General features: G+C 36.9%; 1 protein-coding gene and 1 pseudogene across 1 annotated transcript in view; one reads left to right on the forward strand and one right to left on the reverse strand.

The window, feature by feature from the left end:
• FBXL17 (F-box and leucine rich repeat protein 17) overlaps positions 1 to 21,852 on the forward strand; it is a 481,311-nt gene that overhangs the window by 181,029 nt on the left and 278,430 nt on the right.
• LOC112398656 (uncharacterized protein C20orf196 homolog) lies at positions 367 to 20,157 on the reverse strand (annotated as a pseudogene).

Here is a 21,852-nt window from a genome sequence, read left to right on the forward strand (position 1 = left end):
GCTTCATGGTGAAGGTAAAAATATCAAATCAGATGAAAATAAATATATTGATTAGAATAAATAGAAAAGTGTGGAGGACTCCTAGAATACAGAAAAATGAACAAAGAAACCTAAATGATGTTGGTCTTCTTTTGAATCTGTCATTGAAGTAGCAGAACAGTGTTACTCTGGTTTGGGGAAAACTCAAGCTAGTACTTCTTTTTGGCCTTTAAAACATGAATTCTGCAATTATTTATAGTTGAAAGACAGCATAGGTGCTATAAAATTTGTCACTATTTCACAGCCTTTAGAAGATTGCAAATTATAGCCACATATTTACCCTATCCCTATATGCCTTTGTGCATTGGTATATTGACTACCCTTACATCAAGAGGTGGCACCTGTTTTTCTATCCCCTTGAACTTGGGCTGGCTTTGTGACTTGCTCTAACCAATAGGATGTAGTGGAAATTATGTTGTGGGACTTCCAAGGTTTGGCTTCAAGGGGCATTGCAACTTGCTTTTCTGGAAGCTGCCCCACCTGAAGAGGCCCAGAGTAGTCTCTCTGAGAATGAGAGATCACATGGAGATAGAGGTCTAGCCAACAGCCAGGGTCGAACTGTCAGACGTGTGACAGAGGCCATCTTAAACCATCCAGCCTCAGTCAAACCTTTGGATTCCTGCAGTCCTGTGAATGAAACCCGCAGAACTGCTCAGCTGAGCCCAGGGAGTTGTAAGCAAGTAAGAGCAGTTTTTTTTAAGCTGTGAAGTTTTGGTGTAGTTTGTTATTCAGACATTGACTTTGTAGCTGCTCTATGTTGAACGTTTTGTATTAAGTTAGGCAAGGTGCCAAGAGTGCTTTATTCATTATCCTATTTAATTATCACATCAACTCTGTGACATAGGTATCATTATGCCCTGTTTTATAGATGAGGTAAAAAAAAGGCTCAGAGAGGTAAAAGATCTTGCTGGCGATCACAGCTAGGAAGTGCAGTCAGGACTGAATGCAGATCTGCCTGACCTCAGTCTCATCTATCAAACTAGCTCCAAAAGCTTATTTTAAGTTTAAAAATACATTTGGTTGCGATAAGCAGTTAAACCTACCAGTAGAGTCTATGAATATAAGTACTAGCTAAATTGCATTATAATAAAATACATCTCATTGATTAAAATAAATATTACAATAAATAACATCCATTTGCAGTTTCTAGTGTAACTATTTAATCTTGGGTAATCACCTAAAAAATGCATGGGGAAAAGAGACAGTTCTTCTGAAAGGAATAGTGTGAATACAAAATTAAGAATACATAAATATAAGGCCTTGATTTTATATGTATTTAAAACCATTTTTGGCGTTTCATATTATTCAGAATAGATCTCTTTCTACCCTATTGTCAAGTTAGGGAGAAATGGAAAAAGAGGAGATCATCTTTTAGAAGAATTGTGGCTGAAGCTTAATCACTGTCATGTTTGTCTTCAACACTGTGTTTTTTAGTAATAAGTCTTGTAAGGACATAACTTCTATGGCCTATAGGCAGTAATGGTACTAATACGTATGACGAAAATACCACAAAAAATTCTAAAAATAGAAGTGGTAGTCTTTTCATTTTTTGAAATGCTTTTTTAAAAATTTTTAACTATCACCTTAGAAACCATACATCAATAAACTAATTCAGACTAGTGGGTGATTCTGACATGTATATCATATCTCATCTTACTATTTACTATAGCACCACACTAATCAGACCTGCCTCAGGGTTTTATTGCCTGTTAAATGAAGCCTGGGAGCATTTCCTCCATGATTTATTATGGTATTTGGAGAACTAGTTTCATTTGGGAAATACAGTTTCCATTTGTTTTCCTTTTAACTTGAATTTAAACTCAATTCCTATTTTTGGTTTTGATTAATCTTTTTTTCCATTAGCAAATTACCAGTGTATTTTAATATTTTGATATTTTGTTGTATTACACACAGAGATGAATATTTTGTTCTGTGTGAGTATATATCTGGAGACTCCTGCGTTTGGGGAGAGGAGAGAGAGTAGGTTGCATTTTTTTTCTTTTAGTTTTAACTTACGCGCAGATGGGTTGTAAATTTCTTAGAATGTGACATTGATAACAGCATAGGAATTAAAACTGTATCTGGGAATTTTGACTTTTCCATATTCCTGGGCTCCTAACCAGAAGTTTAGTAAATGTGTGTTGATTGATTAGATGGCAATATAAATAAACCTAGTAAACGTAAGCTTATGTTCAAGGTAAAAGAAAAAGAAAATGAACTGTTCACATTCATCAAGAAATAGAGCAAATCAAAATAAGTCAGTCAAAAGAGTCAAGTTCATTTAATGAATATAGACATAGCCTTTAAAAATGCGTTACAGGTGTAATTGAAGAGTTAAAGAGGCACACACTGAATTCTCTGACAGGGGTGTGGTTTATGTGTGAGGTACTTGGATACAGTTTTAGTCTGACAACATGTTAACCTTGTTGGATTAAAAAAAAACTGAATGAAGGGGCTTCCCTGGTGGCGCAGTGGTTGAGAGTCCGCCTGCCGATGCAGGGCACACAGGTTCCTGCCCTGGTCCGGGAAGATCCCACATGCCGCGGAGCGGCTAGGCCCGTGAGCCACGGCCGCTGAGCCTGTGCGTCCGGAGCATGTGCTCCGCAACGGGAGAGGCCACAATTTATTTGGAAAGGGGATGACAAAATATGTCAAGACAATGCCCTGGCTTTCTTCATTAAATTTAGTAATGATTTGGGGAAAAAAAAGAAGAGTTTTTCTGTAACATTTTTTTCTGCAGATTTATAGACGTTTGTGGGATAAATATCTTCAAAGAAATATATATTACTTATCACACAGTTAATATTATGGTCTTATTGGAATTAGAAATGTTTAGTAATTTATATCTTTAAATAGATGTACATCTTCTTTTTGTTTCCAAGATTTTTCTTTTATGAGTTTATTTCCAATACTGAGACATAATTATGTTATAGAGGAGCTTTGTTTTTGTTTTCTTTTTTGGTGATGGCTTTTGGCAGCCATCCATCTCCAAGTACAGTGTAACATGTAACAGTGAAGCTTGTTAAAGGGGGAGAAGTATAAACTATCACCAGGCAGGCCCTGACAGACATTCAGACATCCACACAGACACTGCTGCTACTTGATGGTGTCTCCCATTTTGAAAATGTAGCTATTTAAAAAGGGACAAGGTCGCAATAACTTTACACGCCTGTTGCTTGTTGTATGCACATATATTTTACTTGTGATTCTTTCCCCACTGACAGTATCTTTCTAATGTTTAATTTGAATGGTTACATTTATCTTTGCTAACTTGTTACTGTTAGTTGTATACTACGTTTCAATCCTCTAAATAGATTGTATATGTGCACACTGTACTTGGTAAAGAATTTAGAATTTGTGGTGATCCACACTGATGGGCTTGGGAGTATGTATGGGGGAGAACATGGGATAGATAGTAATTCAAAGTAGCAGGAAATCCTAACATGCACCTCTCCGTGTTTTTAGCACTGATAGGCATTGATTTCATTTCATTGTTGAGATAATGGTGTCCTGTAAGCATTTAGGTGGAACAAAATGCCTAGGGTTAAACGTGGACTATAGTTAATCTTCAGTGCAACTCATCCTCAGGCAGGTAATCAAAGATATACACTTGTTATTTTGAAAGTTCTGTTAAAGCTGTTATTTAAAAGTGCCAATCATATCCAGATGAAAATTCCAGAATATACCCTCAATATATTATAATCATCAGCATCGAGCTGCAATCATTTATTTTAAGAATCACATTTGCAAGCTAGGTCCATTTAAAATAAATATCCTGAGCTTCCCTGGAGGCGCAGTGGTTAAGAATCCGCCTACCAATGCAGGGGACACAGGTTCAAGCCCTGGTCCGGGAAGACCCCACATGCCGCGGAGGAACTAAGCCCGTGCACCACAACTGCTGAGCCCGTGTGCCACAACTACAGAGGCCCATGTGCCTAAAGCCTGTGCTCCGCAACAGGAGAAGCCACCGCAATGAGAAGCCCATGCACCGCAACGAAGAGCAGCCCCCGCTCGCTACAACTAGAAGAAAGCCCGCAGGCAGCAACGAAGACCCAACACAGCCAAAAATAAATAAAACATTTAAAATAAAATAAAATATCCCAAATCTTAGTGTAAAAGTAATTTTGTAGTGAAATTACTTCTTTTTTTTTAAAGTAGATACACCCAACTGGGATGTTTAAGTATATGTATGAGTGAAACTTATTTCCAAAGACTTCAGAGTGGGAAAAATCAACAACTTTTTTTTTGTCCTAAGCTCCTCTTTTTTTTTTTTTTTACATCTTTATTGGAGTATAATTGCTTTACAATGGTATGCTAGTTTCTGCTTTATAAAAAAGTGAATCACCTATACGTATACATATATCCCCATATCTCCTCCCTCTTGCCTCTCCCTCCCACCCTCCCTATCCCACCCCTCTAGGTGGTCACAGAGCACCGAGCTGATCTCCCTGTGCTATGCAGCTGCTTCCCACTGGCTATCTATAACCAACAACTTTTGACTTTATATTTTAAGGGCAACACAGAGGAAATTTTCGTTCAATTTCTGTTTAATTTGCTGTGACTGCTGTTGACATTCACAAATTATGTCATTAATTTTGACATGCAAATAAGAAAACCATCGACTTTGGGATTCAGCTCTGAAGAGCTCTCACAGGTGCTTAGACATGTCGCCTCTGTCTCCCCTCCAGGCATAACAGGACGATCGGTAAATGAGATGTTGTAGTTTTCCCACAAGCCTTTGTAAAAGGAGTCTTTTTTCCTCTTTCTGATCCATTACAGAGCAGTTGATTCTCAGGAACTTTTCCCCCTTTAATTTATGCCTTCTTTCCTTACTTAAAGCCGTGGTCGCTTTTACTTTTTTGTTGATGAAGTCATTGATGGCATTTCTCAGGTAATTTTTTCCCCTTTAACTTGGGTCTTCTTCCATTCCTTCAATCTATAGAGTATTTTCTTTTATTGTTGTCAGTGTCACTGATGACATTTTCATCTGGTTCTTGACATACTCGTTTTATAATACATGGCATTGTAAGAAGTTTTTTGGTCAGTGACATTTTGGCAAACACTCGCCAGTGGCTACCAGAGAAGGTCAGTTAGACGCGGAGCAATGAAATAAATTACCCTGAAAGGCTTCTGTGCAATACTAATGAATAGGGCTCGCAGAGGACTATGGGAGTCTGGGGTTCTTTGTGTTGTTTTTTGTTGTTGTTCCAGATTTTTATCATTGTCATTCACTATATAACCTTGGTAAACTTATTTAAGTTCTCTTTGATAAGATTGAGTTAATGAGAACCTACCTTAGTGAAATGTTTGGAGGCCTAATCATGTTTCAAAAGCACCTTGAGTATGAATCGTTTGTTCATTATTAGAATGGTGGCTTGGGTGGTACCATCCATCATTGATGCTTTATCACCATTGTAGCCTCATGGTTCCCTGCAAATTGACAGTGAAGGTCTTATATCAAACATTTTAAAGACACTAGCAGATTCTTGATGGCTACTTACTGCTTATTGTGTGGTAATACTGAAGTGTTCACAATTATCTAAAGAAAATAAGGCAATTAGTGTGTACTCATTATTGTATATTTTCATAAATGTCTCTATTTTCAGATTAAATGGGTGAAGTGTTTTCAGATTCATAAATGGAGGTATTTTTTAAAAAAACCAGTGACCCCTACTTATGTTGCCATAAAGTAAAATACCTTAATATATAGCTACTTTACCTCTGTGAATGTTTTTCACTTGCAGTTTTTATCCGAATACTGTATATTTTAATGAGTTACACTTTTCAGAATATACTTTAACATTATCTACACACACACATACTCACACACACATGATGGACTAATAAGGAGATTAAATGAAATTCAAAATATCTAAGGAAGCAGGGCTTTCAATTTCTAATTTCTGGTTCAGTTGAGGAAATATAATGACTGAAAATTAAGGAAATTAACTGTTTACTTTGAGTGTTTATATGTAATTCTGTGTTTGATATATTCCAAGAATCCTAGGATCTGATTTGGAAGTAGCTTCAAAGGACATGTAACTCAGCCTTCTACCTGTAAACTGATGACTCTTCATCTATTGCATATATGCGGTTCTTTCTTTTTTCTTTTCTTCCCATCTTCTTACCACTTTTCCTTGATCTCTCATCTGGGTCTATTTAGTTAACATATTAAATCACGTTCTGACTATCTGACATTCAAAATGCTTCATAACTAAAAGATCAGCACTTTCTGAAAGTATTTTAAAAATCAGGTTATTTATTCTCAGTTTTAAAAAAAAGACTGCAACACATCCCCTGAACTTTAGAGCTTGGGCAGGTTTATCAGAGGTTTTAAAATACAGAGACATCTCCCTGGAGTGTGTGTTTTGCAGGAGTGGAGTGGGGAGGACACAGCGGACTGCCGGGGGGGGGGGGCAAACCGCTAGAGGGAAGACACTGCACATGCTGATTTCCCTTTGCTCTGTCTTGCTTTGTTTTTCCAGCCCTGTGGCTGGCAGGTTTATTAAAATGCTAATGATGTTTATTCTATTTTTATTGGCAGCTCTCCAGATTTGATTATTGATATATCTGAATAACAGTGAAATGCAACATCAAGGTCTCACTTGACTCTTTTCCCTAGATTTTTGTCAGTAGAAGTATAAATACCACAATGTCAGATGGATCATATTGTAGTTTTTTTATCTGTATAAAAGTGAAATGTTACAAGAGCACTGTCAACTGTTTGGAAATGAGCTCTTATTGGGATAGCGAGGGGTCTCCCGTGGGCTTCAGCCTTAGGTGAGTGTGCTATCCCACTCTCTGAGGAATAATCATATTTCTAATAACGAGTGCCTGAGTGTGTTTATGGGTTTTCATTGCTGTTCTCATTTTCTGGGTTTTGGTATTTCGCACCTTGTACAAACTGTCTAACGTGTATACTAATAGACTGCAGAATACACCTGTGACTGGCAAGGGATTGAGGCATTACTATATTTCTACCTGATCTTTCTGAAAATTTTAACCACAGCCCTTTGGGGTTGAAAAGACTTCTGAGAACACCTCATGTGACTTCTTCATCTTGCTGTTTTGAAACTGAGGCTCAAAGATCACCTGTGACTTGTCTAGGTTCACATAGCCTGCTAGTGGTGAAGGTGGCCCTTAGGCTGCTGGGTCCCACTTGGCTGAGCTTCTCCCTTACCTTCCATTATAGCCACTTATTTGCCATCAACACTTGTTTTCTTTCATGGCCTAGAATGGAACTGGGTATCTCTAGATTGTACACTCCTGTGTTTCTTTTATGCCCCTTTGGCAAAACAACAACACACACACAAGGAGGTTTTTAGTAAATATTTTTTTTTAAATGGAGACTCTCTAAAATCTCACTTTCTAGACATTTCCATTATTGACATTTTGGTGAACATCTTTTTAGATATGCACATATGTGCGTGTCCTCCCCCCACCTCCGTTTGGAATTGCATTGTGTGTGCTATTTTGCAGTCTGTGTTTATGTCAACAATATACTACGGATTTATTTTTATTTTAATAAATATAGATACCTCTCACCATTTCTCATGGATTTACGGTAGGGTTTTAGCACATTGCACTTAACCAATCTCTTATTGATAGTCATTCTAATTATTTCCAATTTTTACTCTTATAAATAACTGTATGGTGAACATCCTTATACCTGTGTCTTTGTGTACTTTTAATTTCTGTCTCCTTAGGGTTAAATTCTTGAAATGGAATTCCTGCATATAAGGGTAAATATATGTAAACTTCTTATACATCTTGCTTAATTCCCTATAGACGATTATATCAATATATGTCTATATCCCTGGAGAAGAGTATCTGTTTCTTCATACCCATGCCAACCCTGGATGCAATCATCACCTATTTTGGAGCATTTAAAAATTACTTTAGGGCTTCCCTGGTGGCGCAGTGGTTGACGGTCCACCTGCCGATGTAGGGGACACGGGTTCGTGCCCCGGTCCGGGAAGATCCCACATGCCGCGGAGCGGTTGGGCCCGTGAGCCATGGCCGCTGAGCCTGCGTGTCCGGAGCCTGTGCTCCGCAACGGGAGAGGCCACAACAGTGAGAGGCCTGCGTACCACAAAACAATAATAATAACTTTAATGTTTAAATTTAATGTTTAATAAAATTATTTAGGCACTAAATAATTATTTTCCACTAAGAGACAGTATGCATAGTAGTTATGCCTGGAGCCAGGCAGTCTGGATTTGAATCCTGGTTCTGCCACTTGCTACACATTTGTCACTGGGCAAGTTGCTTAGTCTCCCTCTGTCTTATTATATGTAAAATGAAGATTCCAATAGTACTCACTTCATAATGTCTTTGTCTGATTTAAATGTGATTATACATGTAAAGCACTTAGGACAGTTTCTGGCACGTAGTTAATTACTCAATACATGCCAGCTATAATAATAATTATTATTACTATCAGTCAGTGAGCATTTGATTTCCATCTACAGTTTATAGTACACAATGCTGGAATATGGGGTTTGAAAAGAAATATAAGACACAAGTATCCCACTGATCAAAAAGACCCACCACATCCCAGAGTTAAGGCATAAGTAGTAAATGAAAGTTACATAATCAAGTTAAATAACACAAAATTACACTGTAAGAACAGACATGGATTAAAACATTATTAATTACCAAGTGAATGGTATATTTATGAAACAGGCTTCCTATTATAGTATTTGGAAGAGCAATACCGCAGTTTGCTCTACTGTTTTGTATTCTTTTTTTCCCAACAGGACCGACTCCTCCTGTGACTTAGGGTGATTGTATATCTCAATTCGTGCAGCACAGTCCTGGTTTGTGTCTGGCCTAATATCATGGTTGGATGATAAATTATATGGTCACCCTTTTATCCCAGTGATACCTTTCTGTGAATGTCATTGTGATGACGATGCGATGTCAAATTCTTGCTTTGGCCTAGGAGCTATTTTGACTATTATCTTTGCTCATTTGTTCTACTTTGGATCAATTTTATAGTTTAATTTAGAGGACAATCTTATTTCCAGGTGCTCAGGGGAAAGCTCATTCTTAACTATCACTTACTGCTTGCAAATGTTAGAAGAGAAACTTGGTTTACTGGCAGAGAACAATAGTTTATTGCTGGATTATTGATGATCCAGCATGTTGCATCAGGGTATCAACTGAGACTTTATTTTTCTGAAACCAAAGGGAGAAATATTTCAGGGTGAATTATGGCAGTGGTGGACAATTTTAAATTTATAAATAAAACAAATCCACTCTTCCTTAGAGGTCTAACGTGTAATTTTGCACACAGGTGTGATTGTAATGATAGACATGTTTTGAGCAATGTGTAGTTCTCCACATCTTCAATACAGATTTTTAAAAATATTTTAATGTCCTGCATTGTTGACATCTTAGCCAGTTTCCTAATATTTGATTGTTAGTTGAACCTTCTTATCTGCTTTCCTTGCCATTGATGTCACAATAATACATTTAAAAGATTGAGAGTTTAGTTTCTGAATGATGAATAAATGCTAAGAAAGAACATAAAGGAATAGAGGTTCACTATGCTGGGCCCTGGCAAAAATGAAACATTTTTTAGCTCTTTCATTATAACTATCTCTTAATTAGATATTATCAAATGTTAAAGGAAGATGCTTGTCACATTTGAATTTATTGTGTAGGAAATTCATGCTCTGAATCATAGTGGGCCTAGATGACTTTTTTCTCATCTAGATGAGAACATTGTCATATTATAATATTAGTGTTTGATTCAATATAATTTGTATTCCTTTTTTTTTTTTCTTTTTTTTTTTAGTCATTGATTATGTGCCAGGCAGTGTGCTTAGGACTGGCAATACATAGTTGAATAAGAAATGGTCTCTGCCTCTCAGAGCAGGGGAGGGTAGGGAGAGGCTAATAAGACTTGTGAATAGCCATAGGATTTAAAAAACCTACCTGCATATCATTATAGAATAACAGCTGAAACACTAACACTTAGTATAGCATTGACTTTGCTAACCACTGTTCTAAGTGCTTTACATATAGTAAATTTCTAACAACCCTGTGAGGTAGATACTATTATTATTCCCATTTTTCAAATAAGGGAACCAAGGCACACGAGATTAAGTGGCCCAGTGTCACATAAGTAAAATACAGTTTTCTATTCCAAGTGAACTCTTTAGAGAAGCAGTATTCACATGTCTCTTTTGTGTCTGATAAGCATTATGAGAAGTAATTGTCGTGTGACCCAAGAATTTGTGAGAGAAAATTACTGCATATGATTTTGTTTATTTGTCATTTATTCACTTACCAGGTATTTATCAAATACTTACCATGACCGGACATTTGGGCTAGGACAGTAAGCAGAATCTTTGTGTTCCCTGCCTTCATGGAGTTGATAGTTAGCAATACTTGCCTCTGACATAGGGGATTTCTGGATGATTGTATAATACTTTTGCCACTTTTCATTTTCATCATTTCTATGCACTCTTTTTAACTTTGTTGAGCACACTCTGAAACCCTGTTTGCTCTTTCTGTAACTGAGGGAGTCGATGGTCTCCAGTTTCCATGAGTAGATAGTTTTTAATTACTGTACGTTGCACTTTTGTGTAACCTGGATTTTTACATATTGTACAATGACTCCCTTAAACTGATGTTTATATACCAAATCTCATTGCTCTCACTGATGAAAGATGGTCCCTGGCTCTTACTTAGATTTTCTAACTTATTTTCAGTGACTAACGAATTTAACTAAAATTCGTACTGCAGTTATATTCCATTTTACATATTGGGGAATGAGTAAACTTTTCCTGTCCAAATGAGAAAATAATTCTGGGTCCTGAGTTGATTTATCAGTGCTCAGTGGTGTGACTGCCAACTACTGCAGCTGCTGGGAGAGTGTGACCTGTGTGGAGGCCTTGGCATGCTAATGGGTGATAAGAACTTGTGATAAGAGCTCACTCACTGGTTGAGTTTGCACTGTTTTTTCTTTCAGCATGTCATGATTCTCTCCCCAGGGTCTTGCAGAGAGGCGATCACTTATGTGCAATCTGGGCTGCTGAAAAAGAAAGCTTCTCCCATCTCTCCTTCAGGGACCTAGTGTTTCCCACCTTGGAAGCTAAATGGCTTAAGGGCTGGCTGACCTTCACCTGAGACCCAGAAACAGGGTGGAAAAAAGGGTGGTTGCTCTTAGGTAAGGGAAACTGCTCCCTTCTCAGCCTCAGCCATGAGGCTAAGCCTTTTCCTTAAGGCCCCGTCAAGACTCTTACCTCCGTGCTAAATTATGCAGGCCCAAGGAAGACATGCCTGCAGGATCACAGTTAGGGATTTTATCCTGCCCTTCCTCCATCTGTCCCAAGTAACATCTTAATTCTTTTCTTTTTACTTTCAAACTTGTTTTTAGGACTGGTTTTTTTCCTCAAGTGGGGGACTGTCTCTAAGTATATGAATGAAAAGGGCTTTCATCTGGGATTTTTTCTTTAGTTCAGATATTAAACTAAACATAGAACATAATTTATGGAAAATGATTTTTCTTATTGGTATGGTGGCCCATTTTCCCCCAGTAGAATGCCAACCCAATTTTACTCTGCATTCTCAAAGCTGGTGGCTGAGAGCTTTCTTCCTCTCCTCTTTATTTCAGAAGTAAGTAGTGGTTTGTCTAATTACTGTACTGTAGTTAGAATTATAGAGAAAAGGTCAGTCTAGTCCTTGCCAATTAAAGTAGGAAAAAGCTACATTTATAACCACTAAGAGCCATTATGTCAATTTAATGCTGTTCATCAGTGTGTAACCTGTTTTCTAGGATATATAAATCTTATTTTGGTATTATAGTACACTCACCCTTTTAAAGGCCTTTGGTGCTGCGGAAAAGACATTATTGCAAGTGACATATTAATTGTGCATCCTTTTATTGTGTCTCATCATGGATTTTAGGGTCTGGATTTTGTAAAACCTGGTCATCATAAATAAGTAGGAATAGACCCTCCGAGTCACTGGTTGATCCTTTTATTTTTAATTATTTGACAAATAACATAGCCTGTTGTGATTTAGGTTTTCTAACTTTTTTTCAGTGACAAACAGGCATATACTATATAACTAAAATTCTCATTGCTATGATATTTCATTTTATATATAGGAAAAATCTATAAACTTTTACTATCCTAGTGAGAAAATAATCCTGGGATCTAAGTTGATTTTTCATAGCTATTTTCTTATGTTTGCTATTTTCATTTTTATATCTGTATAGTATTTAAGGATTTTTAACATCATTGATTTAGTACATTAAGAAAATATGATTGAAAATGAAATATTTGTGTTAATTTCACCCATTAAGAAAGGTCTGAACACAATATATCTTTATATGCCGTGCAGGATGTATCACATATCACCAGGTTTTCGCAAATCTGAAATGTTGTCTTCTTAAGTAATCCTTTTGCTTAAGTAGTTTTTTGAATAAAATCGCATAGTGTTTTGAATCAAGAAAAAGGGGGGTGGGAAAGTTGAGTTTGTCTGGCTTAGACTTGTGAGGGTTATGAGAACATACCTACAACTTGATATTCCAGAGTAGATTTCTCTATTCAGAGTAATTGTCTGTAATGTTAGCCAAGGACATTCTGATTCTTGTTCTCTGAGACTTTACAAATCTAAAATATGGGAATACTAATTGAAATACCACCATTTACTTGCTAGGGACCTATTATCTTGGTTTCTTTTTCCTTGTTCCAGTAAGGTTCAAGGTATACCTTCAGGCCTTTGAAGATCCCCTTAGCTATATTTGCCTCTTTCAGTATCTTCTACATGCAAGAGAAAATGTAAAACTTAGTAGACTTATCATGGCTTTCTTTTCTTGTTTTAGCTCTTAGAAGCTATTGTCTTGAACTCCAAGATCTCAGTATGTCATGGTTGATTACATTAACCTCCCCACCAAGCCTACTTTTCTGTAAGTCAAACTGGGACTGAGACATTCCACTTTTCTATGCAGTGACTTTTTTCCTGACCCTCTAGAAATCAAATTTTGGATTGAATTCATTTTATGATCTTAAATCCTTGGTCCGTATGTCACCTTGGAATAGTCCCTGGCTCTGTTCTTTCTCCTCCAATCTCTCCACTTACTAATGTGTGAATAATAATGCCAGCGAGCACAACCACCATGCGCGCGTGCACACACACACACACACACACACACACACACCATTAGAAGTTGGTGGTTATTGCTTTATAGTTACAGTTTTATTTGTGGAAATTTGATATCTTTTTTTTTAATATAAATTTACTTATTTATTTTTGGCTGACGTTGGATCTTCATTGCGCGCAGGCTTTCTCTAGTTGCAGCGAGCGGGGGCTACTCTTCGTTGCGGTGCATAGGCTTCTCATTGCGGTGGCTTCTCGTTGCAGAACACTGGGTCTGTGTGCACGGGCTCAGTAGTTGTGGCTCTTGGACTCTAGAGCGCGGGCTCAGTAGTTGTGGCACACAGGCTTAGTTGCTCTGCGGCATGTGGGATCTTCCCGGAGGAGGACTCAAACCGATGTCCCCTGCATTGGCAGGCAGATTCTTAATCACTGCGCCACCAGGGAAGTCCCTGATATCTTTAAATATTATAAAACATAGCACTTCCTATTTGCTTAAGCCTCTCATTCTTGGGATTTATAGTTTTCTTATTATAGGTCCTATGTATTTCATATTACATTTAGTTTTATTCAGTAATTTTATTGTTGTAGTGAATGATATCAATTTAATGTTTTTTAACTGGTTATTATTGGTCAATGAGAGTATACTTTTTGTACATTTTAAATATACTTCTGTATGTAAATTTTGTAATTGACCATCTTTCTGAATTTATATAGTTTCTAATAGGTTTATAGTTGATTCTCTTGGCTCTTAAAGGTAGACAATCACACCATTTGAAAATAATGATAAATTTACCCTCTTTTTCCTAAGATTTTGCCTTTTATTTCCTTTTATTTATTTATATATTTGATTGTATTCTCTAGAATGTCAAGAGGCAAGTTATAGTGCTTAAAGCTTAATTTAAAAAGTCTAGTTCTTGCTTTTACTGTAAACTTTCTCCACCTCCCCCCCCCACACTTTTTAACATCTTTACTGGAGTATAATTGCTTTACAATGGTGTATTAGTTTCTGCTGTATAACAAAGTGAATCAGCTTTATGTATACATATATCCCCATATCCCATCCCTCTTGTGTCTCCCTCCCTCCCGCTCTCCCTATCCCACCCCTCTAGGTGGTCACAAAGCACCGAGCTGATCTCCCTGTACGATACAGCTGCTTCCCACTAGCTACCTCTTTTACATTTGGTAGTGTATATATGTCCATACCACTCTCTCACTTTGTCCCAGCTTACCCTTCCCCCTCCCCTTGTCCTCAAGTCCACTGTCTACGTCTGTGTCTTTATTCCTGTCCTGCCCCTAGGTTCTTCAGAACCAATTTTGTTTTTTTTTTTTTTTTAGAATCCATATATATGTGTTAGCATATGGTATTTGTTTTTCTCTTCCTGACGTACTTCACTCTGTATGACAGACTCTAGGTCCATCCACCTCACTACAAATAACTCAAATAACACTACAAATAACACTACAAATAACTTTGTTTCTTTTTATGGCTGAGTAATATTTCATTGTATATATGTGCCACATCTTCTTTATCCATTCATCTGTCGATGGACACTTAGGTTGCTTCCATGACCTGGCTATTGTAAATAGTGCTACAATGAGCATTGTTGTACATGACTCTTTTTGAATTATGGTTTTCTTAGGGTATATGCCCAGTAGTGGGATTGCTGGGTCATATGGTAGTTCTGTTTTTAGTTTTGAAAGGAAACTCTACTGTTCTCCATAGTGGCTGTATCAATTTACATTCCCACCAACAGTGCAGTTGCCTTTTCTCCACACCCTCTCCAGCATTTATTATTTGCAGATTTTTTGGTGATGGCCATTCTGACTGGTGTGAGGTGATACCTCATTGTCGTTTTGATTTGTATTTCTCTAATGATTAGTGATGTTGAGCATCCTTTTATGTGTTTGTTGGCAATCTGTATATCATCTTTGGAAAAATGTCTATTTAGGTCTTCTGCCCATTTTCATATTTGGTTGTTTATTGTTTTGATATTAGCTGCATGAGCTGCTTGTAAATTTTAGAGATTAATCCTTTGTCAGTTGCTTTGTTTGCAAACATATTCCCCATTCTGAGGGTTGTCTTTTCATCTTGTTTATGGTTTCCTTTGCTGTGCAAAAGTTTTTTAAGTTTCATTAGGTCCCATTTGTTTATTTTTGTTTTTATTTCCATTTCTCTAGGAGGTGGGTCAAAAAGGATCTTGCTGTGATTTATGTCATAGAGTGTTCTGCCTGTGTTTTCCTCTAAGAGTTTTATAGTGTCTGGCCTTACATTTAGGTCTTTAATTCATTTGGAATTTATTCTGTGTATGGTGTTAGGAAGTATTCTAATTTCATTCTTTTACATGTAGCTGTCCAGTTTTCCCAGCACCACTTACTGAAGAGGCTGTGTTTTCTCCATTTGTGTATTCTTGCCTCCTTTATCAAAGATAAGGCGACCGTATGTGCATGGGTTTATCTCTGGGCTTTCTATCCTGTACCACTGACCTATATTTCTGTTTTTGTGCCAGTACCATACTGTCTTGATTACTGACGCTTTGTAGTATAGTCTGAAGTCAGGGAGCCTGATTCCTCCAGCTCTGTTTTCTTTCTCAAGATTGTTTTGGCTATTTGGGGTCTTTTGTCTTTCCATACAAATTGTGAAATTTTTTGTTCTAGTTCTGTGAAAAATGCCATTGGTAGTTTGTTAGAGATTGCATTGTGTCTGTAGATTGCTTTGGGTAGTATAGTCATTTTCACAGTGTTGATTCTTCCAGTCCAAGAACACGGTATATCTCGCCATATGTTTGTATTGTCTTTAATTTCCTTCATCAGTGTCTTTTAGATTTCTGCAGACAAGTCATTTATCTCCTTAGGTAGGTTTATTCCTAGGTATCTTATTCTTTTTGTTGCTGTGGTAAATGGGAGTGTTTCCTTAATTTCTCTTTCAGATTTTTCATCATTAGTGTATAGGAATGCAAGAGATTTCTGTGCATTAATTTTGTATCCTGCTACTTTACCAAATTCATTGATTAGTTCTAGTAGTTTTCTGGTAGCATTTTTAGGATTCTCTATATATAGTATCATGTCATCTGCAAACAGTGACAGTTTTACTTCTTCTTTTCTGATTTGGATGCCTTTTATTTCTTTTTCTTCTCTGATTGCTGTGGCTAAAACTTCTAAAACTTTGTTGAATAATAGTGGTGAGAGTGGACATCCTTCTCTTGTTCCTGATGTTAGAGGAAACAGTTTCAGTTTTTCACCATTGAGAACTCTGTTGGCTGTGGGTTTGTCATATATGGCCTTTATTACGTTGAGGTAGGTTCCCTCTATGCCCACTTTCTGGAGAGTTTTTATCATAAGTGGGTGTTGAATTTTGTCACAAGCTTTCTCTGAGTCTATTGAGATTATCGTATGGTTTTTATCCTTCCATTTGTTAATATGGTGTTTCACATTGATTGATTTGTGTATATTGAAGAATCCTTGCATTCCTGGGATAAACCCCAGTTGATCATGGTGTATTATCCTTTTAATATGCTGTTGGATTCTGTTTGTTAGTATTTTGTTGAGGATTTTTGCATCTATATTCATCAGTGATATTGACCTATAGTTTTCTTTTTTTGGACATCTTTGTCTGGTTTTGGGATCAGGGTGATGGTAGCCTCGTAGAATGAGTTGGGAGTGTTCCTCCCTCTGCTATATTTTGGAAGACTTTGAGAAGGATAGGTGTTAGCTCTTCTCTAAATGTTTGATAGAATTCGCCTGTGAAGCCATCTGGTCCTGGGCTTTTGTTTGTTGGAAGATTTTTTTGTTTGTTTGTTTTTCCACAGTACGTGGGCCTCTCACTGTTGTGGCCTCTCCTGTTGCGGAGCACAGGCTCTGGACATGCAGGCTTAGCGGCCATGGCTCACAGGCACAGCATGTGGGATCTCCCTGGACTAGGGCACGAACCTGTGTCCCCTGCATCAGCAGGCAGACTCTCAACCACTGTGCCACCAGGGAAGCCCTGTTGGAAGATTTTTAATCACAGTTTCAATTTCAGTGCTTCTGGTTGGTCTATTTATATTTTCTATTTCTTCCTGGTTCAGTCTCGGAAGGTTGTGCTTTTCTAAGAATTTGTCCATTTCTTCCAGGTTGTCCATCTTATTGGCATATAGTTGCTTGTACTAATCTCTCATGATCCTTTCTATTTCTGCAATGTCAGTTGTTACTTCTCCTTTTTCATTTCTAGTTCTGTTGATTTGAGACTTCTCTCTTTTTTTCTTGATGAGTCAGGCTAATGGTTTATCAATTTTGTTTATCTTCTCAAAGAACCAGCGTTTAGTTTTACTGATCTTTGCTATTGTTTCCTGCATTTCTTTTTCGTTTATTTCTGATCTGATCTTTATGATTTCTTTCCTTCTGCTAACTTTGAGGTTTTTTTGTTCTTTTCTCTCTCATTGCTTTAGGTGTAAGCTCAGGTTGTTTATTTGTGATGTTTCTTGTTTCTTGAGGTAGGATTGTATTGCTATAAACTTCCCTCTTAGAAGTGCTTGTGCTGCATCCCATAGGTTTTGGGTTGTCGTGTTTTCATTGTCATTTGTTTCTAGGTATTTTTTTATTTCCTCTTTGATTTCTTCAGTGATCTCTTGGTTATTGAGTAGCATATTGTTTAGCCTCCATGTGTTTGTATTTTTTTACAGTTTTTTTTTCCTGTAGTTGATATTTAGTCTCATAGCATTGTGGTAAGAAAGGATACTTGATATGATTTCAATTTTCTTAAATTTCTCAAGGCTTGATTTGTGGCCCAAGATATGATCTGTGCATGAGAATGTTCCATGAGCACTTGAGAAGAAAGTGTATTTTGTTGTTTTTGGATGGAATGTCTTATAAATATCAGTTAAGTCTGTCTTGTCCAATGTGTCATTTAAAGCTTGTGCTTATTTATTTTCATTTTGGTTAATCAGTCCATTGGTGAAAGTGGGGTGTTAAAGTCCCCTACTATGATTGTGTTAGTGTCGATTTCCCCTTTTATGGCTGTTAGCATTTGTCTTATGTATTGAGGTGCTCCTATGTTGGGTGCATAAATATTTACAATTGTTATATCTTCTTCTTGGGTTGATCCCTTGACCATTATGTAGTGTCCTTTGTCTCCTGTAATAGTCTTTATTTTAAAGTCTATTTCGCCTGATATGAGAATTGCTACTCCAGCTTTCTTTCGATTTCCATTTGCATGGAATATCTTTTTGCATCCCCTCACTTTCAGTCTGTATGTGTCCCTAGTTCTGAAGTGGGTCTCTTGTAGACAGCATATATATGGGTCTTATTTTTATATCCATTCAGCCAGTCTGTGTCTTTTGGTTGGAGCATTTAATCCATTTACATTTAAGGTAGTTATCAATATGTATATTCCTATTACCATTTTCTTAATTGTTTGGGGTTTGTTTTTGTAGGTCTTTTCCTTCTCTTGTGTTTCCTGCCTAGAGAAGTTCCTTTAGCATTTGTAGTAAAGCTGGTTTGTTGGTGCTGAATTCTCTTAGCTTTTGCTTGTCTGTAAAGGTTTTAATTTCTCCATTGAATCTGAATGAGATCCTTGCCATGTAGAGTAATCTTGGTTGTAGGTTTTTCCCTTTCATCACTTTAAATATGTCCTGCCACTCCCTTCTGGCTTGCAGAGTTTCTGCTGAAAGATCAGCTGTTAACCTTATGGGAATTCCCATGTATGTTATTTGTTGCATTTCCCTTGCTGCTTTTAACATTTTTTTCTCTGTATTTAATTTTTGATAGTTTGATTAGTATGTGTCTTAGCATGTTTCTCCTTGGATTTATCCTGTATGGGACTCTGCACTTCCTGGACTTGATTGACTATTTACTTTCCCATGTTAGGGAAGTTTTCAACTATAATCCCTTCAAATATTTTCTCAGACACTTTCTTTCTCTCTTCTTCCTCTGGGACCCTTATAATTTGAATGTTGGTGTGTTTAATGTTTTCCCAGAGGTTTCTGAGACTGTCCTCAGTTCTTTTCATTCTTTTTTCTTTATTCTGCTCTGCAGTAATTATTTCCACTATTTTATCTTCCAGGTTACTTATCCCTTCTTCTGCCATAGTTATTCTGCTATTGATTCCTTCTAGAGAATTTTTAATTTCATTTATTGTGTTTTCATCATTGTCTGTTTGCTCTTTATTTCTTCTAGGTCCTTGTTAAACGTTTCTTGTATTTTCTCCATTCTATTTTCATGATTTTGGATCATCTTTACTATCATTTCTCTGAATTCTTTTTCAGGTAGACTCCTATTTCCTCTTCATTTGTTTGGTCTGCTGGGTTTTTACCTTGCTCTTTCATCTGTTGCATATTTTTTTGTCCTCTCATTTTGTTTAACTTACTGTGTTTTGGGTCTCCTTTTCTCAGGCTGCAGGTTTGTAGTTCCCATTGTTTTTGGTGTCTGCCCCCAGTGGGTGAGGTTGGTTCAGTGACTTGTGTAGGATCCCTGGTGTAGGAGACTGGTGCCTGTCTTCTGGTGGGTGGGGCTGGATCTTGTCTTTCCTTGGGTAGGGCAGTGTCTGGTGGTGTGTTGTGGGGTGTCTGTGAACTTAGTATGATTTTACGCAGCCTCTCTGCTAATGGGCAGGGTTGTGTTCCTGTCTTGCTAGTTGTTTGGCTTAGGGAGTCCAGCATTGGAGTTTGCTGGCCTTTGGGTGGAGCTGGGTCTTACCGTTAAGGCGGAGGTCTCTGGGAGAGTTCTTGCTGATTGATATTTCGTGGGGTCAGGACATCTCTGGTGGTCCAGTGTCCTGAACTTGGCTCTCTCACCTCAGAGGCTCAGGCCTGACACCAGGCTGGAGCACCAAGACCCTGTCAGCCACACTGCTGGATCCACATCAGAAGAGCAAGGAATAGAAAGGGCTTCCTCAGAACTTAAAAGCCTCACTGTCGGCCTCCTGGCTGGGTCTCTGCAACACATAATCCATTACATCGTAAGCTGATGGAGGTCCAAAGCATTGCCCTCCTCTGAATGGCTTCCTGGAGTGGCTTCCTGAGTTGCCATAGTCCGCCCCACTACAGCAGCTGCCTCGAACCAGAAGTGGTGGTGCCAGCACCCCCCTTTGTTTTTTAAAGCAGATATATTAAATAAAACAAAATGGCAAAAAGTATTAGTGGAAAGTTACCTGTGTCTGGGTAATTAGAGTTGAAAGGTGACTTATAAAAGTAATTGGTGCATCAATTTTATTTAACACTGAACATTTAAAAAGCTAAACTGAGTTTTGCTTTTGATTCCTATCAAGTATAAATTTATTGGCTTTCAGAGGTATTTTTCTTTTATCTTTTCTTTTAATTACGTAGCCATATTAAAATTTGACTGTTCTCAAACGTCGTTATATAATTTATTTTGTATATAGTGTACTGAAACTAATAATGCATCTATGCCTTTTAGTTCAGTTTTGTTTTTTAAGAAAAATCCAAGTTGAATTCACTGGTTATTGAGTATTCATAGACCATTCCTAAAATTCCATAGAACACAGCAAACATGATCTTTCAAATAAAAAGTGTTGCATTGGGTTTTGTTTCATATTTTCTCAAAAAAGAGAACCTTCCTATAGGAGATACTTTGGCATATTTCTATGACTAGATCTATATAAAACACTTTATAGTAGTGATTTAGAATTTTAGACTCTTTGTTGATGCAATGTATTTTAATGTCTCTAAGTTGCACCACAAAATGAATTATTTGGAATGGAAAAATATTCTGGAAAAAATACTCCCCCCCACCCCTAACCCTAAAAAAAGAAATCCCCTTAACTCTCTCACATTTTTATGTTGTCCTTAGCTTACTCTTTTGTTCCCAGTTTGTTCAGTGCCATTTATAGGGGTGCATGAAGTGAAAAATCAAATACTACCTGATGCATATTTTCAGATGATGAATATTTGCATATCTAACAGCTAGATCTAACTCTTATCTTTTGATGTAAAATAAATTTATCAAAACTCTTGTTTTCTAATTTGAATAACATAGATCATTTCAAGAGTGCTTAAAAATAAAATTATATTAACTTAATAGGTTGTTAGTGTAGCCATTTGTATAACTAATTATGCTGGTCCCCATATTTTAATTTTGTTTTCTTTCTTTTTTTTTTTTGGTGTCTGTTTGCCCTGCAAAAGAGCTGACATGTGCATTAGGTTCAAATTATTTTTCTTGGAACTTCAGATGAGAGAAGTGCTGCTAATATTTTTTGTTTTTTGATATGTAAAGCTAGAAGTATATTTTAAGAAAAACTCCATTTTAGATAGATACATACAATGATGTTTAAAACCTGTTTTATGAGCAGATGAAAACTTGCTGATATTAAGTGTTTTAATAACAACACATTTAAAATTTCTCTAAGTGAGGAAAAGCAAACAGTAGGGGTTGATTCAGAGCAAGATGCTAAGCTATCAGCTAGCTTTGATACTTTCTCTACTCCAGAAATTTTTAAATCCCCAAGTTGTGAAAAACACAACTATTCCTTTTTTGTACTTTAGTATAGTACATCTAGTATATACAAGTAGGATTTTGTAACCAGAACGACATTAATGTACATTTCTCCGGAAATTATTTTTTGATATCAAGTACATAAATTTTGTTCCTAAGTTGAATAGATTTACATTTTATATTCCATAAAGAATTTTGTCCTGTTGATTAACTGTATGAACTCAAATATCTATGTGTATTTTGAGCACCTAATATATTCTGATACTATGTTAG

Source organism: Neophocaena asiaeorientalis, unplaced genomic scaffold (genome assembly GCF_003031525.2).
Source record: "Neophocaena asiaeorientalis asiaeorientalis breed wild unplaced genomic scaffold, Neophocaena_asiaeorientalis_V1.1 scaffold26, whole genome shotgun sequence".
Classification (NCBI taxonomy): Eukaryota; Metazoa; Chordata; class Mammalia; order Artiodactyla; family Phocoenidae; genus Neophocaena; species Neophocaena asiaeorientalis.